The following is a 13,405-nucleotide window of genomic DNA, read 5'->3' on the forward strand; positions in this document are numbered from 1 at the left end:
TAATTTAATAGTAGTTAAAACCTTTTGTTTGAACACTATGAAAAAACTAGGGAATCAGATGAAACCAAACAGAGATTTCATAAATTGCTCTCCAAAATAGAGAGGAACAAGAACCATACTGGTAGCCGTTAAATGCTGACTGTGGTAGCTGCCCCTGGCCCATTCTCACATCTCTTCAAGCTGGAGATACAGAATAGTCAACACTGACAACAAAAGTTAAATTAAAACACAACAAAGTGAAAACATATTAACTGAACCAATAAAAATAATAACATTAATGATAATCAAGCAACCCGACTACAGATTGTGCTCTGAACCTTGCCAAATTTGGGGCTGCTGGCAGGCCACCAAGAACAGCAAATACAACAGACAAGGGCCCCTCATTTGAGAAAGCCTTGCTGCAGTCCCCAGAGAGCTTTTCCCTCTGAACTGACTGCAGAGCATCCCAGCTGGTCCGAACAGACACTGTGGAATTACAGCATGAGATTTCTGTGAAGTGAGATTAAGCTAAACTTGAATCTTGTGTGAATTCAGATTAAATGAAGGGACTCTGTTGTTATTTAGCAAAAACAGTTTCCTTGGTAACCTCAGAGTAAATTTGACTGTGTTGGTATGATGTAATCGGCTGGTTTAACATTTAGAGCTAGTAAAACATGTGCGTACATTTTTTTTTTAAAGGATGTGCCTAATCACTTTCATTTTGCACTCACTTAGTGCAAACTCAATATTAATAGTTTGCATTGGCTGAGGATTTACAAACAGGCTATGGAGTGTAGCAGTCAAGATTTCGGCATGCGATGGCCTGAAAGCTAAAAGGATTGAAGTTTTGTCAGAGTCCTAGATCTTTCCTCCCACACACGCTGGCCACCAGATAAATCATATGTGTGAGTTTATAGTGGAGTTGGTGCTGGATGTTAAGCAACACCCAGAAGTGAAGTTTGTGAAATAATTTCCTGAGAAAGCAGCAGTAGACAGATCGCGACATTAATCAAGTTAGCAAACCATCCATTTTTATGGCATTCTTGAAAGCTCTTTCAGGAACACCAAAAATTCTACAGAATGATACTTCCCAGTAATGAGGTTAATTAGTACAGAATGGCATGCTGTGCCTTAAAGGGCTTCTTGATTCTTTGGGGCACAGATGCAAAGTTCTTCTAATACAGATGTGACAGTTGGTAGACACCTGAAATATGTCTTAAATGTTTCAGTAGTATTTGTGATTTTGTGATACTTATTTACACTGTAATTAAAACATTTATCTTAAAACCTCCCAGAAAGGTTGCTTATCCCATTCTACCAGCTAAGAAAAATCATGGGGGAGTCTCCTCTAGGAAACAGGGCAGGTAGGGTTCATTTAGCATGCTTAAAATGAAAGTGCAGGTAGTGGAAAGAACCAGGATGGGGTTGAATGGGAAGGTGTTGGGTTGGAAGAGGTTACTTCTGGAGTTTCATGAAGTTTCAGTGTAGATCCAGTTTTGTTTCGTGCTTTCATTAATGACTGTAATGCAAGTATAACAAGTGCTGCTGGTGATGCAGGGTTTGGAGACACTGGCAATGCACAGAAGGACCTGGTTATTATACCAAAAAAAGAAAGAAAGAAAAGGAGGAAAAAAAACGACCAACAAAAAAACCTGGATGATCTCTGAGTACTGAACTAATGGTAATGGAATGAGATTCAGTATTAAAAAATGCAAGGCTGTGCCTGGGGGAACTAATAAAAATTTCTAGAAGAAGCAGCAGTTCATCATCTCAGTACAGTGATGCAGAAGGAGAGCTTGTGAGTAGTTGTAAGTGGTGATGGGCTGACAGCAAACTTCTGTGATGATCTGCTTGCTTTCAAGGTACAGGCAGTTTTAAATAACGTGTCAGGAAGATGGCTTTCCAGGGGCACTGAGAGGTGTTAGGCTGGCATGGTGGATTGATCTATTACGAAAACGTGCTGGGGAAGGTGTGGGGAGGATGGTTACAAGAGTCTAGAAAATGAAAGAAAACAGCTTCTCAGGAGAAAGTTCCGACTGTGCTAATTAAAGGACAAAGAAAGAGTTGGCACGTTCAAGGCAAAGTGTTAGAAAAATGGTCTTTGCAGCAGCAGTCTGGACAGATATGAAAGAGGTAAAATTGCATTGGTAAAAGCCAGAGAAAATGATGTTGCAACTATTGACGTGCAGGGTGGTGAGACACATGTTCCAGTTATGAAGCAATTACAAGAATATATAAGCCCTGAAGTGGTTTCAGGCTGAATTCAGATTGGCATCTCTGTACAGAATAATTAACACGTGGAAATATGAATATGAGGGACAAAGGCAGCAGAAAGTTTCAAAACCCTGAGACACTAAGGAAGGAGCAAAGGGAAAGTTTTGGGGATACAGGTCAGAAATGGTGCAGTTTCAGGGTCTGGAAGGTTAAACATAACATCCCAGTTAAGCTGGGAAACAGATCTAGGTGCTGCTTTTTTTGCATCAGAGCCATTCAGATACATTCACAGAAGTTTCCGCTCACACTAGAGGGAATCTTGGGCCGTAAGTGAACTCTGCAGGTTCTCAGATGGGTTAGTCATCATTGTTTTAATTTGTTTATCCTGTTTCCATAATAAATCTTTTTTCTAATTTAAACAAATTAAAGTCTAGTTTCTTGGGATTTATAAAATTGAGCTGACTGTGGTTTATTCTTTAGCAGAAAGTTAATCTTCTATCCTTATGTGAAAAATCACCAGGGATGCCAGCGTGCCAGTGCGATTTTTCCAGTGCAGAATTCGCAGGAGTGCCTCACTGACACGGACTGTGGTCAGTAAGGATAAACATGGAGAATTTGGGCTTGCACAGTAGGTAGGAACAGGCTAGAGTCAGAAAGTGTTCAAATAGATGCCTGTTTCCAAGTGTAAATTCAGTAGGTACAGTTTGTGTGGAATACGCTCTTACTCACTGCGTATTTCCGTGTATGTGCATGTTTTGTAGCTAGATTTCATTGTTTTTCAGTGCAAGACTGGAAAAGCTGTTCATTTTGATTCATAGAAACTGACATTGTAAGTAAAGCAGCATCCTGCACCACCAAATGGGGAAGTCAAGATAGAAATATTTTCTCTTTCATTTATCATCAAAGCAAAACTGATGGTGTAACTCTGGCTCTGAAGTCAGTAAATGCAGATACTTTCCTTTTAGAGTCCTGAAAGATCTGAATGAGTGTGTGAGAAGTCTGTTTATTTTGAATATGTTCAGAAATAATAGATGGTCATTCTTTTCCAGAAGAAAAGCTTTGGAGGACTAAACATTGCATATAAATCCTAAAAACATAAGTAAGTACAGATGGACCTCACTCAGTTTCAGAAAGGACCTCTGAGATAATGTGTCCATGACTGGAGAAGTTGCTACGAAGGAAATCGAACTAGTATTTCCTGCTTAACTCTCATTATCGAAAAGAATGCACCACGAAAAACAGAAAAAAAAATAATCAGAAAAGACAACATTTTTTCCCTTTTAAATAAAATGGTTAATCAGTTAATAGCTTTATGTCATCAACAATAGAGTTTTAATTCTTATGACTGACTTCTTACACTAGAAACGTTATGTTGCATTTCAGTGGGATCCTGCAAAACAGGGAATTGCAGGCTGGCCCTGAGTTGGGGCTTAGTCTCAGTCTCCTTGTTGCAGACTTCTTTGTTTTGTAACAACACATAAAAATTCTAATCTATACTAAAAGAAGCTGTAGTTTCGATGTCAAGATGCTGCATATAGATTAAATTCAGACCTTTGGATGGAGCCAAGTTGCAAATGGTACCACTGGTATGAGTTCTCAGCATCCTGATAGCAATTGAATGCTGTTAACTGTGTACCTGAGGATGAGCTGGGGCCAGCAGGATTGCTCAGCTACCTGTAGTTCATGGGACTTCAAAACTAAAGCCAATTTATCCAGCAAGAGTCCAGCAAATATTTCCCAGTAATCAGATACAGCTGTTTACTTTCATGAAGGACATATTGAACTGTCAGCTGGATTACTAAAAAGAAAGGACTCATCTTTAAGAACAAGTGACCTTGTGTGCATTTCTATGAAATAGCACTGTAAATCAGTGCTGCTGTGTTGAGGGTGATCTGAGTCCTGGCATTCTCCTTCTCCAAATTCAGCTGGGCCCCAGAGCTTTGCCTATTTTTAAAAAGCTTCATTAGAATGCTGGTTATTTTTGTCATGCTGGAAAAATAAAAAAGAGGCTACCAAAAAAACCAAACCAAACCAAACCAAAAAACCTCAACCCAAAAAAACAAAACAAAACACCTGCATGAAGATGACAGAGATGATTGTATTAGAGCTTATCTGTACTGTTATTCAGTGCTTACCACACGGTGCTCCACAGCACAAATTTCATTTCAGCATATGAGTTTGCTCTTTTAATCCATACTTTGCAATTTCAGCTTACTTTTGTGGCTTTTAGAAACACAACAAAAAGAACATCAAAAACCAGACCCTTCCTCCTGCTACAGGAGCTGAAATGCAACTGTATGGGAAGCAAGTTTTAAACTAGGTCCAAAATAAAGCCTGAGATAGATAAAACATAATAGATAGATAAAGATAAAACATTAAATATTAAGATATCTGAGATGGGGGATCAAAATATTTAGGATACACAAATGACTGGGTCTTTGTACAACACTAAAAATAGTGATGGCATCACTCTTCACCAAGCATCCATTAGAGCAATCAGAATCACACTGGGGGAAGAGAATCTCCTTTTCATTATGGATGAACAGATTACGCAGCATTTTTAAAATAATTGCAGCTGTTTACTTTTGTCCTTAGTCAACATCTCTCCTCTGAGCTCCTATGCGGGTGGCTGGCGGGCTGCCATCGCCCACGTCAAGGGTGATTGCATTGCATTACTTTTTATGGCTTGCCTGGGAGATGCTTTGGGATCTTTTAGGGCGAAAGGTTCTATAGAGATGTAAAACATTATTTATTATTTTGCATAAATTGCTGCATTATTTGTCTATGGTATTTGTGGTTTACAGCTGTAATAAAATAGCTGGCTCCTTGGACTGGATGACTCATTGATACATAATTGGGTACAGAGCTCTTCACTTCCAGGTCAGCTGCTCATTGCTGGCCCACAGCTCTTTGGTGAAGGTATACAGGCAATGTTCCATCTATTTTCTCGTGGTTTAATGTCCCAGGCACCCAAAACATGATCCCAAGTGGCATTAACCTGCTTCAGAGCATCACCTAAGAGGAAGTTCTTGTCTTGAGATTGTTCTGGAAAATTTTGGTTAAAATTCATTGCATGAATGTGAAGAAGTCTTACTGCCATCACACTCGATGCACATATGCATGGTTTGTTGCAGAATATTTGTCTCCAGAGCTTTTCTATCCAAAATTCTCGTTCTTTTTCCTTTCATATTTTTAATAGTGCATTTCTAACCTAGCAGTGCATTTGGGCATATAAGTGAGAGGGAGAGATCTTTGTTCGAACGAATCTATATTCGTTAAGACTTAGAATATAGAATCATAGACTATCCAGATTTGGAAGGGACCCATAAGGATCATTGATTCCAATTCATTTTATTAAAGTGCTCAAGTACAAGAAGCATGGGGCAGTTCTCACAAAGCACATTTTTGGACACTTCAGATAGGCCATGGAAAAACATGGCTCTGCTTCTGCCACAGCTCAGTGCTGAGCACTTGGGACTGAGTGTCCTTGAAGGAGAGCAGCTTTTTCAGAAGCACCTGAGTGACTTGGGAGTACGTGTCCCACTGTCACATTAGCAATTTGAAAAACGTGCTCACTGCTGAACTTGGTGGAACTGTGCTTTCTTATGTCCTCGCTAGTGACAGCTGACAGGCTCAGAACCCACAGCCTCTCTGTGTAGGCTCTTGTGAAGATGATCCCTCTGTCCACTTACTTCACAAACAGGGGACACCCAAGTTGAACTGAACGCTGAGTAACACCACATGGGTTTGCAGTGGTCTGTAACTGAAAAGGTTCACTGGAAGCAATTTGCAAAGAAACCTTAGGAAACCACCTGGATGGTTATTTTAAATTAAAAAAGGAAGAGATGCCACTTTAAAAAAAATAATTTTTAATACTAGGTTTAAGGTTCCATACATGTGATAGTCATTAAAGCTTGTTTAACCCTGAAATTATCTGGCCTCTTCAATTCCACAGGGACTGTAAGGCTCTTGGGTTAGAAATGAAAAATAATGTCGGAATGAAAATGAGACTTTCCTGAATGTAGGACCATTATTACAGAACATTTTCTTAATCAAGCCTCTTCAAGAGCGAAGGAGTAGAGAGAAAAATAATCAGGCTACACTGCTTTCATCCCCAGGCACTGTCGTAGTACTTTGGGCCACTGATCAAAATAGGCACAGGTCAGTCCCAAATGCTGTGTGTGACACACTCACCTAAAATGCACGTATAGCTGATGATTTGTTCACCAGCCATCTCAGCTGCAGTACACCCAGTTCCTTGTTGCAATATGCTCGTGAGATAATCCCAGTGTGCTCTGACATTTGGGCTCTCGAAGTTCAGAGCTCTCTGGTTGTTTGGAGTGGAAACTTTCAGCAGGAGCAGTGATTTTGTGGAGTTTCTGTTACACCAAACATCTGTGGTGTGCCCCACCACCCTTTCCCTAAGGATGAAACATGCTGCAGGGAGGGTGTTGCAAGCATTCCTGAACAAGACAGCTAATCTGGAGTCATAACTGTGCTGGCCAGGGCGCTACTTTGAAGAAGGCTCCCATTAGAATTAAAACATCCCACAACTCCCATCACAACAGCCCTATTCTTGAGTGTGGCTGAGCATGGAAATTTAAGGATAGGGGCAGAGAGGGGGGAGAAAGAAAAGACAGAAGAGTAAACAGATAAAGAGGGAGCTCTTGAATGCAAGCGGAATTTCCTTTGAGCACAGGACATTCTTTATCATTAACTGGTCTGTCACAGGAAGGAAAATGGGAAAACAGTGTTTCCTGTTAGGGGGAAGAAAAAATCAATAGGCCTTGGAAATACCTGCCTGGAAAGAGCCTTTTGTATTCCTGCTAGCAAGCACAAATAATTTTTAACTCCTTTGGAGCACAAGCTCTGTTTTAAAGCTGTATGCTTCTTGAAATGAGTCTTTGGTGTAAATACATCATTTAGAAATTACAGGCAGATCAGGCTGCTTGGATCTTTCTCCTTCATGTCAGAAAATGCCTGAGTTCAAAAAAGCATGTTCTGTAATGCAGAGACTGTTTTCTAGGTGCTTTAAGTCAGAGGTTGTCTCTATGTGACCAATAATAATCAAAAGGGCTGTTACCCATACAAATCCAGTCAGGTCTGTAATATGTTGATTAGGATGCTCACAGATGGACAATGGGTCTGCTCTTGATGATGGTAAACAAAGTTTTCTTTTGTGAAGGGAACATTTGCCAGAGAAATGCTTGAAGCAGGATGGAGTACTGCATCATCTTTTGGGTTGCACTTTACTTTCCATCCAGCAGGCTGCTGGTTGTGTGGGTATTCTAGAGGAGTGAGAAGAGGTCGGTTCATTACCAAGGGCTTCAGAAATGGATGCTTATGGTCAAGCAGAATAACTCCATTCCTCAGGGCAATAGTTTTTCTCTATGGTGGCAGCTTCCTTCCTTCCAAAGGTGGGCCTGGTGATCTATGTTTGTGCATAGGATGTAGCCATATTTCCCATCTGTTTGAAGCTGTTCTAAGCCAGGGATCTGTCCTGAGCTGATGAAAAACTTAACAGCAATGCTAGTGGCATAAATGGAGGATGAAAGCTGTGCAGTTCAGCAATTTAAAATAAGAAGACAAAATAAAAAGAAGAGGGAGAGAGGGAAGGCGACCTCTTATACATGCACAGAAAAAGGGCTGGAAGTCACCTTTTTTTTATAATGGAGAGGGAGAAGTGAGCTGAGCTTAAAGCAAAACTATCGGCAAAGCTGGAATTAAAAGAAAGCTTTAAGAATGATCTAACTTTTATTTTATTACATTACAGAAGACAAAAAATCAATAGCTGGTAATTCAGACATAAATGAGTTATACGGGCCATTGACACAATGGACCAAACTTTATAACAACCACATCTGATGCTGTCAAGCCACAGGCTTCAGTGGCGCCAGTAATAATTATGGCCGATCACCTCTAATTCAGAGCTGCCTTGCTTGATAAAGGTGTCACTCTGAGTGGCTGCAGCATCAATATCAATTGAGGGTGTCACCCAGCAGGTCAGTCTGCTGCAGAGATCTGCTCTTTTTTAACGGAATAGGAGAAACCCTTCGTTTCTCTCTTCCTCTCAGTCTATCTTTGAAAATCATATGTACCTTAAACACAAATCATTTGAGTTCATGGCTGAAACTACTTGCATTCAAGACTGAACCATGACTGAAGCTAGCCACGCTAATCCATAGAAACACATTCTGGAGATAATTTATAACCCTAAGAGCATCTTGGGGAGGAAACTTTGCTACTTTACAATAATCTCTTTGCCTTGCTGTATAAGGAACATTAAATCACTGCTGGGATCAATTAATGAAACCTTCCCCACAAACTCTTGTTGATAAAATGCTGCTAGGCAATAGAAATTACTTTTCTGTAAATTCCATCATTATAAGGAAGAAAACACATTGACTGATATGTTTTCCTATTGCTTTATGAATGTGGGGGATAGATGTTTTCATTGACTGTTCTAAAACTGAATTTCACTCTGAGACAATGGGTGAGGTGACTTTGTAAAATATGCTGAAATTCTTGATCTATAAAGGAAGGAGCCACTTTTAAGCACCTCTCCAGCGTTTCAGGTGCCATTAATGCATGCATCTCTGTGTTCTGGCAATACAAACTGATATGCATATCAGCACATGTATGGGTATTGAGATATTCTCATGTATTGCTGTTATTGCTCAGGCTTTGCATTGTTGTGCAGAATGGCCACTTTTTACAGTTGAATACAATTAATTGTAAGTAATGAATGGTGAAAAAACTTCTGTGGGAGAGGACACGTGAGGCATTTCAGCTATGGTCGCTGCAGTGTGTAATGTTAGCAGGGGTTGGACTCTGCCATACGATGCTGAGCAGTCAGCACCACAATAGCTGATGCCAGTGCACGTGAAAAGTTTTGTTTTCAAAAATTTTCACTGGTTCCACTTAGAAACATTCTCTACCCTTAGAAAAAGCCATACATGTCTTGTGAAATAAACGCTAGAGATAGATTGTTTCAGATGCGGGGTAAACAATAGCAGCACTGCAGCTCATTTGGTTCCTAAGTTCTCAGTGCTCTATGGCTTGAGGCTTTTCTGCTACCATTAAAGTAGCAGAGAAAGTGCCTTGCACCGTAAGTCTACAGATGCACTAAGAAACAGCCCCGCAGTCCTCATTCAAAAACTCAGGGCTCGGTTCCAGCCCTTCATGTGCCAGTTCTGTGCGGTTAAGGGGGAGAAAGCTCAGCGCAGTGGCACAACCTGCAAAATCAGTGCTGTGCACTCTCCCGGACCCAAACGAACATGCTGTGTCCGCTTCAAATCTTCTCTGCTGCCCTCCGGCTCTATCTCCTCCTCTCCCAGTTGCTGGATCCTCTTGAAGCCTGTAACACGCGGGCATTTGAGCACGAGTGCGTTTTGTGTAGGATCTCCCGGTCAGCCTCGTCAATCAAACCAGCCCCGTCCCTGGGCTTCCCTGCAATCCCGCAGGCAGCTGCGCAGGCAGGCCGTTCAGAGGCGGCACTGTTTCTTTCTCTGTTTACTCGTTTCCAATGGCAATTGCACCACCAAGTCTCAGTACGTCTGGAACTTGGCCTGGGGCTGTTTTGGTTACATTGAAGTTTTTGCTTCAGCTCTGCCAGATTTAAATGGTGACTTCACCAGCACTGAGCTAAAAAGGAGAAAAGGGGAGGAGGGAGGCAGTGCAGTGAGCGGGAGCGAACGAGGGAGAGGGCCAGCGCATTACATCATCATTTGGACAGGAATCAAATGGGAAGGATATGACTCACTCGGGCTAGTTAAGCTTTGGCTCAAGTTCTACATACACTCATTCCAGAGCTCTCATGTTCTGCACCTCAGCAGGGAATTCAGGCTCAGTGATGTCCATGAGGTTTGTTTTTAATTTTCTTTTCCTTTTCTGATTCCTATATACTTTTTTCCCCCCGTCGCCTTCCTTCTCCTCTTCTCCCCTCCCTCGTGCCCCTTTCCCACTCTCTTCCACTTTGACAGAGTTTGTTTTCTGGTGTGCGTACCCCGACTGTTAGCAGCAGAACCTGATTCTTAACCCAACCAAACCCAAACAAGGAGCGCACAAACTTGAGAGAAGTTTTTTTTCTTCCTTTTTTTTTTTTTTCCATCATTGTGTGGCTTCTAATCGGAGGAGACGGAGAGAGAGTTAAAACGCAGGAACCAATCGCTTCAATGGTGATGTAATGCTGGAACTGCAGGGTTGTTAAGTAATGTGAGAGGAAGGGGGTCAGGGTTGCAAAGCATTTACCTGCTGTCAAGGGGGTTTAAGTTTATTATCAATTGCAGTGACTGTAACTGGCTTCAGACTGCACTCTCTAATTATTCACAGACTCCCCTTTTTTATCTTTTATTATTAAAAGTAAAACTATATCACGGTGTTTTTAAAAATGTGATATTATCACAGCTGCAAATTATTTTCCACTAGGGTTTTTTTTTTTTTTTGAAACCGGGTGTCTCTTTCACAAAAAGCCCAAGGAGAGCAAAAAGAAAAGAGAAAGGCAAAGAGAAAAGGGGTGGTTCTCTGAGCGTAGTGCCGAATTTGAAAGTGCATGAAAAGAGCAGTTCAGCCTCTGCCCGGCAGCGAGTAAAGGGTCCTATCGCTGCAGCTCCACAGCAGAGAACGCAACGTGAAAGGAGGCAATTTACAAAGCCTGTCCTGAGGAGCCTCAGTGATTTGTGTCTAACACTTGTCAGCATCTTTCTCATGGTTATTTCATGGATCTGCCCTACAGAAGTACCTGCGAGTTGGGACGTCTGCCCACAGTGGTTTCCTTTGCAGGACAGAGCTCTGTGCTTGTCTTATTGAATCTGTCTCCCTGCAGACCCTTGAGCCTTTTGTTCACATTTCCAATAACTTCTGGGTTGAGGGCAGAGAAAAAGTTGCCTCCTCTCCAGCTCACACATTAGCATTAAGGTGGGCAATGAGGAGTATAACATCGAGACTCCTTCTCGGACTGTGCTTGTGTGTCGATGTGGGGTGAACGGGAGATGCCAGGTGGTGTCCTCGGGACACCCGTTCTGCCCGAATCAGGTTTCTGTGTCAGGAGCTGCTCCTGGGATCCTGGTCTCGGAAGTGCCCCCTTCAGGGAATTCCTCTAACAGAGCAAAGTGCTGCATCGGTGTCCACTGGAACGGCAGCGCTCCAGAGATTTACTTGGCTAACTACAGATAGCCTAAAATGCTGCTCCTGGGGGTTTGGTGATTTTATTTATTTACTTATTTATTTTTAAGCTGGTGTTGGCCCCTGTATTGGTCCCCAGAATACCCCAAAGCATTGCTTTGCTGGGATCACAAACCCTCATCTCTGAGCAGGACAAGAGCCCCTCCCCATCCTCTGCAAAGCTATCTTCCACCTAGCTGTAACCCAGAGGTTTTCCTAAATGCTCTGATTTCCAGGCTCTTCAGTCAACTGCTCAAGCACAAACAGTTGCTCAAGCGCCAAACTTTTATCATTTGAGAGCTGAATGTAAGGCCGCACCCGGCTCTGGCCCACACTGCAGTGCAGATATACCATATGGGTTAGATTGCGCAGTGCTCTGCTGAGGATGTGTGGGTTGTGGAGGGAGCTATGCTGCTGCAGGAGTTCCCGTAGGATTTCTGACTCATGTTTTCTCCTAGAAATGTTGGGAAGTGCAACTCCAGAAACCATCAGACTAAAGCAGTGTAGATTGTAGATTCTTCCCTTTGCCTGCCTTCAGATGCTGGTTGGACTGTACTCTTTCCCTTCCTGCCTCTTCTGTCTGGACACTTTGTGAAGGAAGTCTGTCAGTGCTGTCTTAGGACAGTGTCTAGCCATATTGGCAAGGTGCTGGGCAGAAGATGGCAGGCTTTGTCATGCTCCATCTTTGCCTGCACATCCTTGCTACTCCTCTATCAATATTCATACAAAATGCATAGTGCAGCATGCCCTGGAAGTCCGTAGAGATTGGTTTATCATCGTCTGGTACTATCTATTCATGTTTCACCTGAGGGGGAGGGCAGCAGAGGAGAATGTATTGATGCTTGGGATGCTTTGGGCTGACTGATGACCCTGCCTTATGCTCACAACCTTCACAAAGCAGCCACGTCTTGCCACTCTGCTGATTCCTGCTTGGAGAAGCTAGGTAGAGAGTGTGAAGATGTAAGTCCTTCCCTTCCAAAAATGCATTGCATCTCTAAGTTACGATTTACTTCTGCTACTTAACTGATTTCAATGCGCTACCACAGAGTGAACAGTTTTAAATGCTTCTTTCAAAAAATTACAGTTGTGAATTCCATATGCATATGTACATGTGTATGTATAAAAATCTCCTGTGCCTACTGAAGCAATAAAGTGTATAATTAATGAGGTATAACTGTTCTGAAGAGAGCCAGACAGCTCTGACAAGTGCTTTTGAACTGCACATTCGTTTTGGCCAAAAATTTATAGCTGCTGCCCCTTCTGGATTTCTCCATTGCCCGTCTTGCACTGCATAGAGCCACATGCAGGCATGGTTGTGGGCTCACAGCTCTGCGATCAGAGGTCGGCGGCTTTGGCTGTCGGCCTCTCTGCATTTGAAGCTGGGCCTTCTGGCAAGAGGATTTTCTCATTGAAGGATGATATCTTTAGAGACCTGATTTTTTAAATAGCAGCCAAGAGAAATGTTAACAGCGCTCTGTAAACGAGCATCAGAAGATATATTCAGAAGCACATGTAACCTGTCAAACAAACCAGAGGCCAAACACACCAAAGCTCGTAAGCAGTGTTTGCACTGGAGGCTGACCGCGCGTGGTCGGCCTCTGAAAAAAGGCAATTTGCTCAAAGCAGGGCCTGGCTGGAAGAGTCCCAATACATTTTCCCCACCACGATCCCAAGGAACATTTCCGCCTTTGTTGTTTTATGTGTGCGTTGGCAGACTATCCTCTCTATACGCTGTGTGATCTTAAGCAGTAATTTGGTGCTCCTTAGCTGGTCTCTGCATGCACAAAGGAATTGACTCTGTAGTTGCTGTACAAAAGCATGAGGTACAAGTAAGAAGATATATTTTCAATTCACTGAGTGTGATTCACTCCATCCCTGTGCTCTTCAATTTTCTTAACTCTGCAGTAAGACTATTTCCTTTAAATAGTTGAGGAAGACTCTTCGTATTTGTGAAGCCCAATGAAATTTTCAAACACAGGGTACTGAAGAAAGCATATGTGATCATCACAGATATTGTAGAGTGTTTTCACCACATGTAATACGTGTTGAA

Source organism: Meleagris gallopavo, chromosome 6, assembly GCF_000146605.3.
Source record: "Meleagris gallopavo isolate NT-WF06-2002-E0010 breed Aviagen turkey brand Nicholas breeding stock chromosome 6, Turkey_5.1, whole genome shotgun sequence".
In the NCBI taxonomy this organism is placed as follows: Eukaryota; Metazoa; Chordata; class Aves; order Galliformes; family Phasianidae; genus Meleagris; species Meleagris gallopavo.